This window comes from Mobula hypostoma, chromosome 6 (assembly GCF_963921235.1).
Source record: "Mobula hypostoma chromosome 6, sMobHyp1.1, whole genome shotgun sequence".
Classification (NCBI taxonomy): Eukaryota; Metazoa; Chordata; class Chondrichthyes; order Myliobatiformes; family Myliobatidae; genus Mobula; species Mobula hypostoma.
The window spans coordinates 50,130,580-50,151,826 of NC_086102.1; the positions used below are offsets into that span (position 1 = coordinate 50,130,580).

The 21,247-nt window shown below is 42.2% G+C and overlaps 1 long non-coding RNA gene across 1 annotated transcript in view; it reads right to left on the reverse strand.

Moving 5' to 3' along the window:
* LOC134348040 (uncharacterized) overlaps positions 1-20,958 on the reverse strand; it is a 50,552-nt gene extending 29,594 nt beyond the window's left edge. The window contains exon 1 of the long non-coding RNA XR_010018335.1: positions 20,909-20,958. This is a non-coding gene — a long non-coding RNA (uncharacterized LOC134348040). The remainder of the gene's footprint in view (positions 1-20,908) is intronic.
* Positions 20,959-21,247: the final 289 nt, after the last annotated feature.

A 21,247-nucleotide genomic window follows, 5' to 3' on the forward strand; every position in this document is an offset into this window, starting at 1 on the left:
CAGTTATCAAGGACACTGAAGGACTCCTTGATTTTCTCATCCTGCAAGACTTAATCATTTACCATTGTGTCAAGCCTATTGAGACAAAGGCTCAGCATCCTACTCTATACTGGCCCGGTCCCACAATGGCCACTCCACTGGACCCTAGCTTGTTTCTATTGACTGTTGCCAATTAACAAATTAACCAATCATTTCAACTCACAGCTTGCGAGTATGTCTCTGGTTCCAAGTCCCTGCTCCTGCTAGTTGAAATGAAACAGAAAATGGATGAGGATATTTAAACCTTGCTTTTTTTTAAGGTTTGTGGGGGAAATGACACGAGCCCAAACTATGTCAATAGCTAGTTCAAGACCAGATAAGAGAAATTAGAGTATACACAATGCAATCCAACCAAAGGGATACCATTCTGTTTCACATGACTTTTGAACATTACTTGTAAAACTTTGGAACAATTAATGAACTTATCAAAAATATCAAATAGGAAGGGAGGAAAAGATGGCGGCATGACGCAGCGCACGCGGCCGCTCCGATTGATATCATATTTGTTAAAATAGGGGCCGTGCACAATCCTGATTTGATGGAGACAGACATAAAGAAGCACGGAGGAAGATCTGGAGAAACTTCTGAAATAACTTCTGAAATGCCTGCTTTGCTGCCACTGCTACTGTGCGATTGAGAATCTCTGGAGGGGAAGGCCCCAAATCCTCGGCTTTGCCTATTGCCTGTTGCCGGGGCCAGGGTCGAAGCGCTCGGCAGAGATGGTGCTCGGTGCTCGGTGTCGGAGACTCTAAGTTTTCGGACGGACTCGGATTCGGACTGTGGTCGGGTGCTTCTAGGATGCTGCATCGGCAAGTTTGTGGCACTGGAAGCTCTGTCTGCGTGAAATGATGGGACTTTCGAGAGACTTTGAGACTTTTTACCGTGCCCATGAACTGTTTTTCTATCAAATTACGGTATTGCTTGCACTGTTGTAACTATATGTTATAATTATGTGGTTTTTGTCAGTTTTTTAAGTCTTTGGTTTGTCTTGTGTTTCTGTGATATCATTCTGGAGGAACAAAATGTGTCATTTCTTAATGCATGCATTACTAAATGACAATAAAAGAGGACCACGTGTCCTCCTAATCTAAATATCTTCAATTTCAATCCAATAAAAGTATTGGTTACTTTCAACATAACAGAGCTAAGTACCAGGAAACTGATACATATTCCTTTAAAATTGACATATTACATTAATTTTATTACATATTAATTTTTTCCAATACTTTAATATTAAATAGGCAGACTTTTTTGTCTGTGAGCTTCCTGCATCATTAAATGTCCTTATCAGTTTTGATCCTTTCCTCTTCAATAATTCACAACAGCATTACGATATGATTCCAAAGACAAAAGGAAGGTGTTGACCATTATATACTGTCTGTAATTGATGGAGGCATGATCGAAGTATCAATAAGAGGAGGTGATATTAATTGATAAAAAGATATATAAAGCTTGACGCCAATAGGCAAGTCTTACAAAATGAGCTAGAGGGGGATGGAGGGCTGGGAAGGGCTGAAGGGATTTCTGACACAGAGTGTTTTGCTGGTAAAGTGACATAACCACAAGTGCAACAGCAGAGAGACAGGGAGAAAGGCATGCATGAGAGGCCATTCAGAAAAATAGTTTGACAGGTTAGAGGACAATGCAAAATAAGTTGCAAGCGTGGATTAAGGAAGTTTAAACATAAGAATGCCATTTTAAATGGGAAGCATTAGGAAATTAGAAACTAACATTGTCAAATGAGAACAAGACATGAGTGGAAGATAATTTGAGTGCAGTGCAGTTTTGAATCACCATCTGTGTTGTTCATAACAATATCCTGCATGGAAAACCTAATCCCTGGTAAGAATTGAGCCTTTGACCAGATTTGTATGGATCAAATAGTTAAGTGGATTAAAATTGTGCAAAAGGTACAACTAATTTCTACAGGAATGCTTATTTGTCATCTTAAAAAATCATCATAAATTTAGTTATCATCTTATTGAAGTGATCAAAACCCCTAGGAATATCTAGGCATTTATAAACTGGCAATTATACTTCTCAAAACAAACCATAATTCTTGTCCCATGCAATGGAATGCAGCCCACCATTTCAAGACATCAATCAAATGAGAAACCTCTGGAGAGTTTTAGCCGGACACAGTTAATATAAAAACAGCAATTGTCAGACAAATTTGGATTAAGGCAGAATGCAGCATCAATGCATGTTCTCATTAAGAGTCACCAAAATATTATTTTAGTAGTTTTCACTTTTCACTTCAATGGCAAGACTGTTTTTAATAGAAGAGATAGTTCATGGAAAATACATGTCTAACATTACAAGAGCTAAATTACTGTACTCTCATTCAGTAAATATTTCTTCAGGTACTATCTACTATGGAAGTCTTAATTATTGAAAATACATTCTGTTCAGAATTAAAAGGATTAATACAATGGCCATGCCCATTCATGGAAAACTTTATTTTTCACTTTGTAGGCAATAAGCATGGAGGAACCATCACAAACTCCCACAGTCCTTGATAACCCTGAGGTTTAGTCTCTGAGACCAACTTACCAAGATCCTTCAGGAGGTGAACCCACGGAAAGCACCTGGCCCAGATGGGGTACCTATCCAAGTACTAAAGACCTGTCAACACACACAAAATGTTGGAGGAACACAGCAGGCCAGGCAGCATCTATGGAAAAGAGTGAACAGTCTGCATTTTAGTCCAAGATCAGGACCGTAAAAAGAGATGTTAAGTCAGACTAAAAAGGTGGTGGGGGGGGGGGGCGGTGGGGAGGAAGAAGTACAAGGTGGTAGGTGATAGGTGAAACTGGGAGGGAGGGAGGGAGGGGTGAAGTAAAGAGCTGGAAAGTTGATTGGTGAAAGAGGTAAAGGATTGGAGAAGGGGGAATTTGATTTGAGGTAGAAGACATGGAAGAAAGGAAAGGAGGAGCACCAGAGAGAGGTGATGGAGATATGGTGAGAGAGGGAAACAGGAATGGGAGAAGGAAAGGAGGGGGCCAGCTACCAGAAATGTGAGAAATCGATGTTCATGCCATCAGGTTGGAGGCTACCTAGACCTGAGTGTGGCCTCATCGTGGCAGTAGAAGAGGTCATGGACTGACATGTTGGAATGGGAATGGTAAGTAGAATTGAAATGGTTGGCTACTGAGAGATCCCACTTTTTCTGGCAGGTGGAGGGTAGGTGCTCAGCGAAGCAGTCTCCCGATCCACCTCCCATTTCTGTCTCTGGAGAAAATTTATCTACTGATATCTTTTATAAACCCACCGATTCCCACAGCTACCTAGACTATACCCCTTTTCACCTTGTCATTTGTAAAAATGCCATCCCTCTCTCTCGGTTCCTCCATCTCCACCACATCTGCTCTCAGGATGAGGCTTTTCATTCCAGAACCAATGACATATCATAATAGTAAGGGGAAGTAGAATCGAAATGGGTTGCCACTGGTTTTTCTGATGGACAAAGTGTAGGTGCTTGGCAAAGCAGTCTCCCAATCTACGTCGGGACTCATTGACATCCAGGAGGCCACACTGGGAGCAATGGATACAGTAGATGACCCCAAAAGACTCACAGGTGAAGTGCTGCCTCCTCTGGAAGGACTCTTTGGGGCCCTAAATGGCAGTGAGAGAGGAGGTGTAGGAGCAGATGTGGAACTTGTTTCACTTGCAAGGATCAGTACCAGGAGGGAGATCAGTAGGGATGGCCAACCTGACGAATGGGAAAGGGAGCATAGGGAGTGCAGGAGAAGTTGCAAAGGGAGCGATCCCTGTGGAAAGTGGAAAGTGGGGGGGGGTGGGGGGGAGGGAGGGAAAGATGTGTTTGGTGGTGGAATCCTGGTGGAGATGGCAGAAATTATGGAGAATTATATGCTAGACGCGGAGGACTGGGATGGTAGAGGAACCGCATCCCTGGTGGGGTGGCCGGAGGATGGAGTGAGGGCAGACATGTACAAAATGGGAGAGATGCAGGTGAGGGCAGAGCTGATGGTGGAGGAAGGAAAGCCCCTTTCTTTGAAGAAGGATGACATCTCATTAGCTCTGAAATGAAAAGAGAGAGCAGATCCTGAGAGCAGATGTGGTGGAGGTGTGAGAAAGAGATGGCATTTTTACAAATGACAAGGTGGGAAGGGGTGTAGTCCAGGTAGCTGTGGGAATCGGTGGGTTTATGAAAGATATCAGTAGATAAACTCTCTCCAGAGACAGAAATGGGAGATGGATTGGAAGACTGCTTTGCTGAGCACCTACGCTCTACCCACCAGAAAAAGTGGGATCTCTCAGTGGCCACCCACTTCAATTCTACTTACCATTCCCATTCCAACATGCCAATCCACAGCTTTCTCTACTGCTGCAAAGAGGTCCCACTCAGGGAGGAGGAGCAACACCTTATACTCCATCTGGATAGCCTCCAACCTGATGGCACAAATGTCAATGTCTCAAACTTCTGGTAATGCCCCCTCCCCATCACCAATCACCATTCCCATTTCCCTCTCTCACCTTATCTCCTTACCTGCCCATCACCTCCCTCTGGTTTTCCTTCTCCTTCCCTTTCTTCCATGGTCTTCTACCCCCAATCAAATTCCCCCTTCTCCAGCCCTTTATCTCTTTCACCAATCACCATTCCCATTTCCCTCTCTCACCTTATCTCCTTACCTGCCCATCACCTCCCTCTGGTGTTCCTTCTCCTTCCCTTTCTTCCATGGTCTTCTACCCCCAATCAAATTCCCCCTTCTCCAGCCCTTTATCTCTTTCACCAATCAACTTCCCAGCCCTTTACTTTACCCCTCCTTCCCTCCCGGTTTCACCTATCACCTTGTATTTCTTCCTTCCCTCCCCCCACGTTCTTACTCTGACTTCCCATCTTTTTTTTCCAGTCCTGATGAAGGGTCTCAGCCCAAAACGTCGACTGTTTACTCTTTTCCATCGATGCTGTCTGGCCTGCTTAGTGCCTCCAGTATCTTGTGCATGTTGCTTGGATTTCCAGCATCTGCAGACTTTCTTGTGCTTGTTACTAAAGACCTGTGCTGATATACTGGCTGGAGTGTTCACTGAGATTTTTAACCTCCCACTTCATCAGTCTGAGGTACCCATCTGCTTCAAACGGGCTTCAATTATATCGGTACCTAAGAAGAATGTGGTAACCTCCCCCAATCATTCAACCCTAGAACATCTGGACAGCAAAGGTGCATACATCATGATGTTTGGCATTCACTACTATCATCCCCTCAAAATTAATCAATAAGCTTCAAGACCTTGGCCTCAATACCTCATTGTGCAATTGGATCCTTGATTTTCTCACTTTTTTCACCCAGTCAGTTTGGCAACAACATCGCCTCCACAATCACCATGAGCATAGGTGCACCACAAGGCTGTGTGCTTAGCCCCCTGTTCACTCACTTTACACTTATGACTGTGAGGCTAAGCACAACTCCAATGCCATATTGGAGTTGTGCTTAGAAGGGTCAGAGCCATCTCTATTTCCTGAGGAGACTGAGGTCCTTTAACATCTGCCGGACAATGCTGAGGATGTTCTACGAGTCTATGGTGGTCAGTGCTATCATGTTTGCTGTTGTGTGCTGGGGCAGCAGGCTGAGGGTGGCAGACACCAACAGAATCAGCAAACTCATTCGTAAGGCCAGTGATGTTGTGGGGATGGAACTGGACTCTCTCACGGTGGTGTCTGAAAAGCGGATGCTGTCTAAGTTGCATGCCATCTTGGTCAATGTCTCCCATCCACTACATAATGTACTAGGTGGGCACAGGAGTACATTCAGCCAGAGACTCATTCCACCGAGATGCAACACAGAGCGTCATAGGAAGTCATTCCTGCCTGTGACCATCAAATTTTACAACTCCTCCCTTGAAGGGTCAGACACCCTGAGCCGATAGGCTGGTCCTGGACTTATTTCATAATTTACTGGCATAATTTACATATTACTATTTAACTATTTATGGTTCTATTACTATTTATTATTTATGGAGCAACTGTAACGAAAACCAATTTCCCCCGGGATTAATAAAGTATGACTATGACTATGACTATATCCAAGTTTGCTGATGACACCACTGTGGTAGGCTGCATTACAGCCTGGTATGGAAACACCAACGCCTTTGAATGCAAAAATCCTACAAAAAGTAGTGGATACAGCCCAGTCCATCACGGGTATACCTTTCCCCATCATCGAGCATATCTACACAGAGCATTGTCGCATCCCACATCAGGAACCCCCACCACCCAAGTCAAACTCTCTTCTTGCTGCTGCCATCAGCAAGGTGGTACAGGAACTTCAGGGCTCATACCATCATGTCAGGAATCATTATTACCCCTCAACCATCAGGTGGGGATAACTTCACTTGCCCCATCACTGAAATGTTCCCACAACCTATGGTCTCACTTTGAAGGGCTCTTCATCTCATGTTCATGATATTTATTGTTTGTTTATTTATTATTATTTATTTATTTTTGTATTTGCACAGTTTGTTGTCTTTGCACACTGGTCTATGCCCAGTTGGAGTGGTCTTTCATTGATTCTATTATGGTTATTGGATTTATTCAGTATGCCCACAAGAAAATGAATTTCAGTGTTATATATGGTGACATATATGTACTTTGATAATAAATTTACTTTGAGCTTTAAAACCATGTTTATTGTCACTGATATAAAGTATGTCATGAAATCTGCTGTTTTGCAGCAGCTGTATGGTGTAATGCATAAAGACAATATATTTCAATAAGAATAAATGTATATATAAATAATGCAAAAAGAGACCAATATAGTGAGTTCATGAGAGCACATATCTTCTGGCTCCTGTACCTCCTCCCTGATGGTAGTAATGAAAAGCGTGCAAGTCCTGAATTCTGCATTCTTGAGACATCAGCTTTTGAAGATGTCCTCAAACCATGATGTAAAGCAAAAGAACTTGGTTCTATCCCTTCTGACATCATACGGAGAAAGTAGACATTGAAATTTTCAGAAAATTATCAACTAACACAAACCATGAACCCTGCACAAATCTCCAGCCAGCTAGAACTGTCTTAGGATTGGACTTTCCAAACTATGGAGAAATTGCTCTTCTGTGTATTCTGATGACCAACTAGCATAGTCTTTATTTCACCCACATCATTTTTGGGAATTGTCAAGCTTCCAATCAGGCATAGGGGAAAAATATTCAGCCCCTAAGGATTAATTGTATTCCGACTGGAAATTGCATGGAATGGAAGAATTAAAAACAACTTAAAATAAAATGCAAGAATAAAAGCAGCTAATTGCCTGGATCCTTATAATAGGACATATTTATAAATACATACTTGTATAACAATTAACCACTGTTGAACTGATCATAATATGAAAGTGACAGTTGGTGGATAATGGGTAACATTAGTGTTAAATTGTTACGTCATGCACTAAATAAAGTCTCCCAATGTGCAAACTGTCATTGACAGCTCTTTTTATAAAAGATCCATTCATCCCATTGGACTGTGATTTACTGTTTATGATGACGATAGAAATTGTTTCATTTATATCGATTTTATAAAGGGAAATTCCAAAGTTCAAAGAGCACATGCCAGAAACTTACTTCAGTATTAGTAAAGGAAGTAAAACAATGTGAAACTTGCCTTCTGGCCACTCAATGAAAATCTCATTTGCAGGATGAAATAATCTCATTTAAGAAATGGTAGAGGAATAGTGGTGAGATCCTGCTGGAGAGGATGGAAGTTATAGAGAACTATTAGCTCCATCAGCTTTGACACTTGACTGAGTATGAAAACGGAGTCACATGGCTGCACAAGGTTGCACCACATTCTTCTGTCTTTGCAATTTAAACACTCATTTTTATACTTAATACAATTAAAAGACCTGATCAATCTAATCAACTGGAGATCAGCTTTAATGAAATGTTTATTCCATTTCAGAACCTATTCAACCATAATGTTTGAGTTAAGGGATATAGATGGGACAGCTAACAAGTCTTGAATGTAGCCTAAACTACAGTTGATTTGGGATAGTTTGATACTAATAAAGCATCTAAACATATTTATCTGTGCCTTTCAAGCAGTGTCCTTTATAAGAACATAAAATATAGAATTGGGATAGATCTCTCAGACCTGAGACCTATTCCACTATTCAATAAGATGCAGGTTGATTTGTTTTTATCTCTGTGGTAGTTTTCTTCTCTCATCCCACATCCCTCAATTCCTTTATCTTGGTCTTTACAAAGTTTACCTATCTTAATATCTTTATGACTGCATAGTACAACAGGAGAACTTTTCTTCTCCTGGTGTCACAGAGGACCAAGAGTGACTGCTGCTGGAGTGATCTTATGTCATGGTGCAAACCCAGGCTGAGCTTGTGTCAGAAGCACCGAGCAGACTGGAGATAACAACATCTGATTAGAACTGAAAGTCTGTAACCGGTATCCAGGCTGGTCTCCTATCAATGAAATACTAACTTGCAGGAAACGTCATTACGGAAGGTAAAATGTCACCATTTTCTCGACGAGAGCAGCTTCAGGTGAAATATAACTTACAGCTACATTTGACAGAACCTAATCAAGTAAGCAGGTTTTTAAGAGGTGTCTTAAAAAATGAGGTGAAGAAATAAGTCAAATAAACGAACGGAGCTTAGGAGGATTAATAGCGCCTAACGGCACCTCCTTTGCTTGCATCTTCAGAAACAGCTCTATTTCCATCTTTAATATCTCTATTTTTCCCTTTAGGGTTCTTTTGAAGATCTTGACCTGGAGTTGCATGCTGACTACGGTTCTTTGTGGGAATGGGACCTGCTCTCGGGTTTTCACAACTGGCCGTTGTTCGGCACGCCAAGGGCTTGGCCTAAGAGCTCTGCTCACCTTCGGAGGACCAAAATTTTGTGGCTTTGGAAATGGGCGGATCGAAGGTCGGTGACTGGGCAGATCGGTGTGTTGTGGCAGATGGAAGATCCAAGGCTGTGTGCTCAGAGACCCAAGATCCTTGGGCACAGAGCTCGGAAAAAGCAACACAATGGACTTTTAACATTGTAAACCAGTGAGTTGTTTGTTATGTCTCCCCTCTCGCTGTGAAATGGGGACACCCCTTTCTCCCTTATTAGGGAGAGAGAGAGCCTGTGGTACACTGAATACCGGATGAACAAGCAGTCTTTGGGGTACTGCAAGTCTGTGTCTTTGCTGTTGCTTTGCTCATGCTTGAGTGCTTGGTGGTGGGTGCCGATGCTTTTTTTTTTGCCGGTGGGGGGAGAGGGGATCGTTGCTTGCTGCCACTTACGCACGGGAGGGAGGGGAGCTGGGGGGGGAGGGGGTTCTAACATTTAACTGTCATTCGTTCCTTGGAGGCACTCCTCTGTTTTTGTGGATGGTTGCGAAGAAAAAGCATTTCAGGATGTATATTGTATACATTTCTCTGACATTAAATGTACCTTTGAAACCTTTGAGTGGAGGAAATTGCAAGGATTTTTGTAGTGAATTCTCTGTAGCTGAAGACTGACCAGCAACAGAGAATTGTGGATACACAAGAGGCAGGAATCGGAGTGCAGGGCTGAAGCCAGTTGCAGAAGTTAGATGGGGCCAAGACATGAAAGGATATAAAAACAAGTTTGAGAACTTTAAAACTGAAGCATTGTAAAATGCAGGTTGGCAAATACATGGGTGAATGGGAAACTACATTTCAATACAAGTTAGACCGCCAGTCTGCAGGCGTCAGAACAATTGTACTGATGCGGGGTGCAACCTGAAATGTCGGCAGTTCCTCCCCCCACACACACACACAGATTGCTCAGCGGTTTGTTATTTTCATTCCCAGTTTGTTGTTCCTTCTTCCGCTTTACGTCACATTGAGTGGCATTTTTGCTGTTTCTGTAGCACTTGAACGTTTGTTACAATACTGAATTGCTGGCTCGATGATCAATCTAGAATGGATGGAAAGCGCGTAAGGAGTCAGCCGGATTCAAACTGAGGACCATTCGCCTTGAAGTCTGGTACTGATGCCACTACACCACCACTGACAATCCCAGACTGGGGTTATACTAAAGAGTGCAAGCAAGCTATTTTGGATAAGCTCAAGTTTACAGAATTTATAAAGATAGATGTAAGGCAGGAAAATATTGTAACAGTTAAGCCTAGAGGTAATAAAGCTAGAGGTAAGAATTTTGCTAACAGATGAGCCAAGGCAGGTATATAGACAGATAATCAGGTTGAGGTGGAAATGAATCATCATGATGATGAGAGATAGCAATCAAAATGACTAGAGAGAGAAAACATTCGAAAGATGTGAAAACTGGTGGACACAGAACAGTCTCCATCTCTGAGGACTAACTGTCCCATTTCTGACACCTCTCTCCCCTTTCTCTCTGTGTCTATCTCTAAGAATGACATGTTGGATGTGAGGCTCACGGGGTGGTATATGAAGACAAGAGTAACTCTATCCCTGTTGAGGCAACAGGTAGATGGGTGAGTGCAGATGTCCAGGGAATGGAGGAGAACTGGGTGAAAGCAACATCAATGGTGGAGGAAAGGAAACTGTTTACCAATAACTTTTATAAATCTACCAATTCCCATGGCTATCTGACTACACCTCTTCGCAGACTGTCTTCTGTAAAAAATGCCATTCCCTTTTCTTAGTTTCTTCATCCCTACCGCATCTGCTCCCATGATGAGGGTTTCCTTTTCAGTAAGTACATCAGAGATGTCCTCCGTCTTCAAAGAACAGGGTTTCCCTTCCTTTATCTCATAAGACATGCTCTCTAATTTAGGCAGCTTCTTGGTAAAGCTCCTCTGCACCCTCAGAGCACAATACTCCAAGGGTGGTCCAACAGAATTTTATACAGCTGCAACATTACCTCACGGGTTTTGACCTCAAAAATCCTGACTAATGAAGGCCAACACACTTTATAGCTTCTTAACCAGTCTATCAACTTGCATTGCAACTTTGAGGGATCTGTGGATGTGGGCCCCAAGAGCTTTCTGTTCCTTCCCACTACTAAAAATCCTGCCACTAACCCTGTGCTCTGCCTTCAAGTTCAACCTTCCAAAATATATTGCTTCACACTTTTCTGGATTGAACTCTATCTGCCACTTCATAGCCAGATCTGCAGCCTATCAACGTCCCATTGTAACCTACAATAACCTTCTACACAATCCACAACATCATCAACCTTCACTTCATCTGCAGACTTACTAATCTGCCCTTCCACTTCCTCATCCAAGTCATATATAAAGAAAACAGCTAAATAAACTGTACAAGTTTCATGAAGCAAGGTCACAGTCAGAGCACGACAGCCCTTTGGCCCATCTAATCCATGACAAACTCTTATTCTGCTTTCTTCCATCAAGTCACATGCAGATCAGAGCCCTCTGTACCCTCCCATCAATATACTGTACTTAATCAACTTTCTCTTAATTGTTGCAATCAAACCCACAGGGTTCTGAAAGAGGTGGCTGAAGAGATTGTCGAGGCATTAGTAATGATCTTTCAAGAATCACTAGATTTTGAAATGGTTCTGGAAGACTGGAAAATTGCAAATATCACTCCACTCTTCAAGAAGGGAAGAGACAGAAAAAAAGAAATTATAGGCTGGTTGGTCTGACCTCAGTGGTAAGGAAGATGTTGGATTCGATTGTTACGGATGTGGTTTCAGGTTACTTAGAGGTACATGATAAAAAAGGCCATAGTCAGCATGGTTTCCTCAAGGGTTAAGCTTACCTAATAAATCTGTTGGAACTCTTTAAAGAAATAACAAGCAGCATTGACAATGGAGAATCAGTTGACATTGTGTACTTGAATTTTCAGAAGGCCTTTGACAGGGTGCCACTCATGAGGCTGCTTAACAAGTTACAAGCCCATGGTATTACAGGAAAGATTCTACTATGGTTAAAGCGGTGGCTGATTGGCAGGAGGCAAAAAGTGAGAATAAAGGGAACCTCTTTCGACTGGCTGCCAGTGACTAGCGGTGTTCCACAGGGGTCTGTGTTGGGACTAGTTCATTTTACATTATATGTCAATGATTTGGATGATGTTGGATGATGGAGTTGATGGTTTTGTTGCAAAGTTTTCAGACAAGATGAAGTGGTGGAGTGGCAGGTAGCTTTCAGAAAGTAGAGAGGCTACAGAAGAACTAGAATATAAAAGCAAGGACGTAACGTTGAGACTCTATAAAGCACTGGTGAGGCTTCACTTGGAGTATTGTGAGCTCTGTTAGGCCCCTTATCTTAAAAAGGATGTGCTGAAACTGGAGAGGGTTCAAAGCAGGTTCGCAAAAATGATTCCAGGATTGAATAGCTCTGAAGAGCAATGGATGACTCTGGGGCTGTATTCACTACAATTCAGAAGAATGAGGGGTGCCTCATTGAAACCTATCAAATGGTAGAAGTCTTGATAGAATGGATGTGGAGAGGATATTTCCTATGTTGGAAGAGTCTAAGACCAGAGAACACAGCTTCAGAATAGCTAGGTGTCTATTTAGAATAGAGATGAGGAGTGATTTCTTTAGGCAGAGGGTGGTGAATCTGTGGAATTCTTTGCCACAGGCAGCTGTGGAGGCCAAGTCGTTATGTATATTTAAGGCAGAGGTTGATAGATTCTTGATTAGTCAGGGCAAAAAGTGATACGGGATGGGGAGGCAAGAGATTGGGAGCGAGAGGGAAAATGGATCAGCCATGATGAAATAGCATGGCGAACATGATGGGCCAACTGGCCTAACCCTATGGTCTTGAACATTTCATCTTGTACCCTTAACCTCCAGTTCTAGTTCCACTCAACCTCAGTGGAAAAAGTCTGCTTGCATTTACCCTAACAATACCCTTCATAATTCTGTATACTTCTGTGTTATCTCCTCTCATTCTCCTACACTGCAGGAAATAAAATACTAACCTATTTAACCTTTTCCTATAATTTTTGTTCTCAACATCATTGTAAATTTCCTCTGTACTCTTTCAGTCTTATTGTTTTCAATCCTGTAGGTAGGTAACCAGGACTGCACCCAGTAGTCCGAACCTGGCCTCACCAAAGTCTTAAACAATTTCAACATAACATCTCATTGCTGTATCAGTACTTTGATTTATGAAGGCCGATGTGCCAAAAGCTCACTTCACAACCCTATCTACCTGTAGCACCACTTTAAGTGAACTGTGGAGTTATATTCCAGATCCCCTTTGTTCTACCTCATTCCTCAGTACCCTACCGTTCACTGTGTAAGTTCTACCCTGGTTTGTCTTCCCAAAGAGTAATACCTCACACTTGTCTGCATTAAATTCCATCTACCATTTTCCAGCCTGCTTTTCCAGCTAGTGCAGATCCCACTCCAATCTCCGACAGCCTTCCTTCCTGTCCACTATGTCCCTAATCTTGGTGCCATCTGCAAATTTGCTGATCCAGTTTACCACATTATCATTCAAATCATTTGTATAGATAACTAAACCATACTTCAATCAGAATGCCATTAAAACAATTGGACAGGCAAAGAATGGAAATCATGCTTCTTTTTTACTTCATCCCTCCTGACTGAAGCCAAAAGCTAAACTATCAGGGAAGGCCTCTTTACAAAGGATACATGTCCATTCAACAAGCGATGCTTGTTCTACATCCCTTCAGTCTAATGATGGCAATCAGTTCAAAGTTAACTCCAGTCCAAGCACCTGCCGATCCACACCACAGCTTCTTTGATCGCATGCATGGCAGAACAGAGAGTAGCTATGTGCTCCGCTGCCTGCTTGCTCTTCAAACTTCCAACATCTCCACATTACATCCCTTTCTGGCTGACAAAACATTAAATCAAATTAGTAGTCCATTTTCAGATCCAAAATTCAATAAGAAATTACATGATACTGGTCTGAGATCACAGGAAATGAGGCTGAGTGAAGCCAAGGTGACCATACAGCAATTGCTATCATTTTATTAATATTTCTTCATTCTATCCCATAATTTAGTTGAAGCAAGGGCAAAAGTGTAACTTCTATCCCAGAGGATTATCACATTTGCCAGCATTCTAATATTGTTATTGACAGTTGTGACAGGGCTTAATGCTATCACCTTTTATAAAGTAAGATTAAGTGACATAGGTGACAACAGAGCATCACTTTCAGATGAGCTCAACGCTTTCTATGCTTGCTTTGACCACCAAACCATGGAAGAACCATCACAAACTCCAGCAGACCTTTATGACTGTATGATTTCAGTTCCTGAGGTTGATGTGTGAGCAGCCTTTAGGTGGGTGAACCCACAGGAAGCTTTCAGCCCAGACGGGGTACCTGGCCAAGTACTAAATATCTGTGCTGATCAACTGGCTGCAAGTGTTCATTGAGATCTTTAACCTCTTGCTTTGGCAGCCTGGTCTACCCAGCTGCTTCAAGCAGATTTCACTTACACTGGTGCCTAAGAAGAACGTGGTAACCTGCCCCAATGGATATTACCCAGTGGCACTTACATTCACAGTGATGAAGTGTTTTGAGAGGCTGGTGATGAAACATACCAATTCCTGCCTGAGAAGCGACATAGATTTGCTCTAATTTTTGCTACTGGAGCAACAGGTCCACAGCAGATGCCATCTCACTGGCTCTTCACATAACTCTGGAACATCTAGACAGCAAAGATACATACATCGGGATGCTCTTTATTGACCACAGCTCAGCATTCAACACCATAACCCCCTCAAAGCTAATCAAATAAGCTTCATGACTGTGGGCTCAACATCTTGTGCAATTGGATCCTCGATTTCCTTACTTACAGACCCCAGGCAGTTCAGATTGGTAACAACATCTCTTCCACAATTTCCATCAATACAGGTGCATTTCAAGGCTGTGTGCTTAGCCCCTGCTCTGCTTGCTTTACAATTATACCTCTGAGACCAAGCACAGCATCAATGCCATATTTAAGTTTGCTGACGACACCACTGTCGTAGGCTGAATCAAAAGTGGTGATGGATCAGCATATAGGGGAGGGGTTGAAAATCTGGCTGAGTGGTGCCACAATAACAACAACAACTTAAGCAAGACCAAGGAGATAATTATTGACTTCAGGAGGAGGAAACCTGAGGTCCATGAGCTAGTTCTTGTCGGAGGCATAGAGGATCTAACATGGTCCCATCATATTGATGCAGCTATAAAGGCGACACACCAGTGGCTATATTTCATTAGGAGTTTGAAGAGATTTGGTTTGTCACCTAAAACACTTGAAACCTTTTATGCCATGGAGAGCATCCTGACAGGCTGCATCACTGGGGTGGGGTGGGGGGCTACTGCAAAGGACCTAAAGAAGCTGCAGAAAGTTGTAAAGTTAGCTCCATCTTGTGTACTAGCCTCTGCAGTATACAAGACATTCTCAAGGAGAGGTGCCTTAGAAAGGCAGCAGCCATTATTAAGGACCCCATCACCCGAAACATGCCCTCTTCCCATTGCAACCATCAGGGAAAGGGTACAGAAACCTGAATTCAGGAACAGCTTCTTCCCATCTGCCATTCAATTCCTAAATGGACATTGAACCCATAAACATCACTTCAAAGGGTTTTATCACCATACTAGGCTTATTTTTGAAGTAGCATCTGCACCTGCACTCTGGCAGAAAGCCATGGGCCAGGTGCTGCTACCCAGGCTACCCAGGGACTCGGTGTTGTCTGAATGACATCATTGTTACAGGTAAGGATAACAAGGAGCATCTCCAAAACATAATGACAATGTTAAAAAGATTAGAAGATTTTGGCCTGAGAGCATGACATGACAAGTGTGAATTCTTTAAATCAAGCATCACTTACTATGGTCACACCGTTGATGCACAAGGATTACACAAGTGTGCTGAGAAAATTCAAGCAGTGGTAGATGCCCCAAGGCTAAAGGACAAAGGACATTTTTAGGATTTGACAACTATTATAACAGGTTCCTGCCAAACCTGACTACTGTGCTCCACCCCTTGAACTCATTACTACAGATGGGGAAGAAATAGCAATGGACAAAGCAATGCGAGGCGGCTTTCCAAAAGGTAAAGGAAATGGTGACACCAGGCACTATACTGATCTACGTTGTCCAGCAAAGCATGCCTGTTACACCTCGCCTTATGGTGTTGGTGCAGCCATGTCACATGTTATGAGTGATGTAAGTGAACACCCCCATCATGTTCTCTTCCCTGTAGAGAAAAATTAGATGGATTGATAGAGAGGCCTTGAGTCTGGTTTGGGCTGTAAAACATATCAACAGAATTTACCCTGGTCACTGATCATCAGTCCCTGGTGTCCATCTTCAAACAACAGAAGGTTGTTCCACTAACAGCAACAGCAAGAAGGCAGAGATGGGCTCTGTTTCTTGGAGGACACAATTACAAGCTTGAATTCAAGAGGACGATTAATCAGGGAAATGCTGATAGATTATCCTGTTTACCCTTGAGAGAGGAAATACCAGAAACCTTTACTAAAAAGAATATTTTTGACATATTCTCCCTAATGCAAATTGTAAGTCTCCCTACTATGGTAGAGATAATTCAAAGCGAAACCAGAAAAGACTCCACACTGTCTCAGGTCTACACAGCCACCCAAAATGGTTGGAATGTGCAGCAGAAACTCTAGTTCCCCCATTTTACCAGTGCTGAGCTGAACTTGCTCTCTACGGAAGTTGTCCTATGTTGGGATTGAGAGTTGTTGTACCATCCAAGCTGAGAGCTAAAGTGTTGGAGGAGCTACATGCCGTGGTTAAAATGAAAGTCTTGGCTCAAAGCTTTGCCTGGTGGCCTGGGATAGATCAACAGATCAAGCAGCTTGCTATGCACTGTTCGGGATGTCAACATGTCCAAAAGATGTCAAGAGCTGCACCTCTCCATCCCTGGCAATGGCCTGCATTGCCGTGGCAGAGGATTCATGTGGATTTTGCCGGACCTTTAATGGGCACAAATTTCTTGGTAGCAGTGGGTGAAGCTACAAAGTGGCCAGAAGTGTTCCCAATAGCTTCCATTATAGCTCACACACTGTGATGTACTGAAAAGCTCTTCACAAGGATGCGTACTGCAGAACACCTAGTCAGTGACAATGACCACAATTTGTGACAGAACCATTTTGGTCATTTCCAAAAATGAATGGAATAAGACATATTACATCTGCACTGTACCACCCAGCTACAAATGGCTTGGTGGAAAAGTTCGTTCAGAGTCTAAAGAACACACTGCCAGCAATGTCAACAAACCATACTATACTAACACTGAGCCAGAAGCTTGCCAAGTTCCTCCTTGCATATCGTAATACAACACACTCCACAACCAACAACTCACCAGCCATGCTGTTCCTGGGCTGTCTCTTGAATTCACCCTTGGATCTCCTCAAACCCAATCTCAGAAGGAGTATGCAGGACAAACAGCTGAGGCAAATTGAGGGCTTCTCAAACAAGGAGGCTCGATGTGGGTACTCAGAAAGATTAAGGACAGAAGTGGACCACTCTCCTACACAACAGAGATTGTATCTGATATCACCTGGAGACAACACATTGATCAATTGAGGAGAGTAGAGTCAATTGTTTGAGAAGAAAGTTGGCTACCACTGTCAGAACCACTTCTTGCAGTCTCAGAGTCAACTACTACAACCACCATGGAAAAGTCCCCAGAACCTGAGATTGTTTCACAGCCAAAAATCTCACATGCCAAGCAGACTTATTCCCCTTGTCAGGAAGGACATTATCTCACAAGAATAAGAAAGCCTCCACAGCGATTAAATTTTCAGACCTGAGTGGGATAATTTAAAGTTTATGACACCGTGGATGTCTATAAAGAAGTTGTATTATATAGTACACCGTGTATATAGTTGAGATGCATTCTATATTGAGTTAGACCTTATAGCTAAGCAGGGAGTTGTGTATTTAATATTTCAGTAATATTATTTGAGTAACCTTGTGTGTCTGTGTGTGTGGGTATGCGCACGCGCACACACGCGCACACACACACGCACACACACGCGCACACACACACACAAATAATCAAATGATCAAATCAAATGATACATGTATGCCTCACTTAAACTCAAAGTTAGACCTACATTTCAGGCTCCCGTGTCTTTGTTTGAATTAGTTCAATGTTTTGAAGTTACAAAATATACCATATGCCTTTTTAACTATTTCCATGAATCTTCAGCTAATTGGGGCAACCACTTAATTGGGCCTAAATCTACTAGTCTTGATGTGTCCCAATTAACAGGAACCCACTGTATATTATTTACCACTCAGACTATGATTGACCATTGGAAGAAACCTAGTTGAAATTCAGTCCCATCTTATACTTTGTTGCTGTCTCTCCAAAGAGGAAATCAAGTACCAGGAGAGTCTGAGAATTCAGTAAATTACCATGTTCTGTCAGGAGGATCTGTGTAAATTCTACAGGAACTTTCACTTGAGTCGATCATGAGGGGCTTATAGTTTTTTTCACACTATAAACCCCTCAGCCAGAAACACTAATGGGAGTATATTTAACATTAAAAGAAGAACATCAGTTATTTCACAGTTTAAGATAATGATTGTTCCCCCTCTGTACCTGCACAGTCATACATTGTTGTGTAATAGAACCACTTTCTACCATGTAACACAAAGGCTATTTTAGGGCCAACCACAGCAGAGCTTCCAGCACAAAATCCTATGCACAAAGTCACACCCACAACTACTTTTGGGATATTAGTGTCCCAGAATGACTTTTAAGCAAATTTCATTATTCTAGCTCCTTCAGTCCTGACATGCATGCAGCTAGATGGATGAATTGGAAAAGATGACACCAGCATCTTTCAAAAAAAAACCACCTTGTGAGTGACATTCTTCAAATGTGTGTAGATAAGCCAGAAAGCAACACACACAGAATGCTGGCCAGGCAGCATCTATGGAAAACAGTCGATGTTTCAGGCCAAGACCCTTCATCAGGACCTCCTGAAAGCAAACAGATTCAACGAAGTCACTACTAGAGACATGATGACAGGGTTGATGCACACAACAAGCTACAATGATTGGGAGATCTTAACAAATCAGCACCGCAATGATTCTAGTGACTGAGTGCATCTTATCACATGAATGCTTTGCATGGCTGTCTCATGTGTGTCAGAAGTTATCGATGGAAAGAGCACCCTAAAATTCCCAGACACTACTATTCCACTCTGCTTTCAAATGGTCATGTCACAAAGGATCCCTTTAAAATGAAGCATGTAAAATGACCAATCCACTTCACCTTACTGTTTGGATGATCACAGATTATAAGCAGGGTCAGCTGGAGCCCAGAGAAGTCAGTCTGTTCTGGGGTTAGAGGACTATGTATGTGCATGGGTAGGAGGGAGGAGTGGAGCTTGTTTCGCTGTAGATGTTTTGTTCTGCCATGCATTCTGGGCATGCTATGTTGGCACTGGAATGTGCGGTGACACTTGGGGGCTGACCCAGCACACCATTGCTAGTGTTGGTAGTTAATGGAAAGGATGCATTTTCACTGTATGTTTCAATGTACATATAATAAATAAACTTGAATCTTGAATGCTTATTAATGGAGTGGAAGTCACAAGTTGCAGAAATGTGGTACTGTGCAATTGAGACTGCCGGGACAAATAGTGCTGACTGCTTAATTTTGCAAACAACCATCATATCACCCCCACACAGAGAAGTACCATATAGGTCAAAAGCAAACACAATATTCTGGAAGTACTCAGCAGGTCAGACTGCATCTGTGGAAAGAGAAACAGAGTAACTGCATAGGTCTCTGATTCTCTTGACTGCAGCATAGGGAAACAGGAAAGTTCACTCAAATACATTTTTTTTCTCTTCGGTTGAGGCTGGCTGGTGTTCAGAGACAAAGAAACTCCACTACCTCTCTGTCAGTGAAATGCAGCCATTTAACAACCCTGGGAGGATGTGCTCCAGTCTGTAGGTACAGCAAGAAAGGCCAGTGCATCGTTCATGCAATCCAATTTAACACAAAAATAACTTGCTATGTTTAGACCATAAGACGCAGGAGCAGGATTAGGTAATTCAATTCGTCAAGTCATTCAACTCCATTCTCCTGCCTTCTCCCCATGAGCTTTGATGCCTTATCAACCTCCGGCTTAAATATACGCAATGATTTGGCCTGCATAGCTGTCTGCAGCAATGAATTCTACAGATTCTTTACATTCTGGCTAAAGACATTTTCCCCCATCTCTGTTATAAATGGGCACCCCTCTATTCTGAGGCTGTGCCCTCTGGTCTGAGACTCTCTCACTATAGGAAAGTTCCTCTCCATATCCACTCTATCTAGGCCTTTCAATATTCGATAGGTTTCAGTGAGATCCCCTCTTTATTCTTCTAAACTCCAGTGAGTTTTTTTCAAACTCTTTTTTACCTCTCTTTTACTCTTTATACTAAATATCTGAAAAAACACTTTATATCCTCTTTTATATTACTGGCTAGCTTATCTTGTATTTCATCTTCTCTCTCTTTATGGTTCTTTTTAGTTGTCTTCTATTGGTTTTTAAAGGCTTCCCAATCCTCTACCTGGCCACAAATTTTTGCTACATTATATGCCCTCTCCTTTCCTTTTATGCTGTCTTTGATTTCCCTTGTCAGCCATGGTTACCTTGTCCTCTTTTTAGAATATTTCTTCATCTTCGGGAAATATCTTGGAATTTAGCTTTGAAAACATTTGGTACAAAGTAAAACACTTTCTGATTCCCTGATCGAAGTGCAGCAGATGACTTAAATGACTCCTTGCCATTAACTCTGAATGTGTCTGTTCATTTCACTATTGTCAACATGGAGGCTCAATTACAATACTAGAGATTTGTGGGACATTGCATTCCCACAATGACAGTGCGTCATTACACTAAAATTATTTTTCCAGTAATCATGAATAACAAAGGTTAACCGATTTTTAAAAAATATTCAGAAAGAAAGAGATATTTATACAATCAACCTTTGCCCAGTGTTTCAACCGCAGCCGATTTCAACTTCGTACCAGGAAAACAAACCCACAGATTGCAAAATTTCCTGACAGTTCTAAAGGTATGGGTGGACTTTGTCCTGAGTCACACAGACAAGGATAGCTGCCAACTTAGATGCTATCAGGCAGGTACAAGTTACATTTGATCCTGGACTAAGAGAAAAGTAGGACATTACTGATTAACTCCAGCTAAGAGGTGTACATGTCAGAATATGAAGGAAATTCTGGAATTAAATAGAGTCCATGGGCATGCAAAATTATCATATAGTTAATATGAATAAATGAAGTGTATGAACAACTATCATGCAGGTC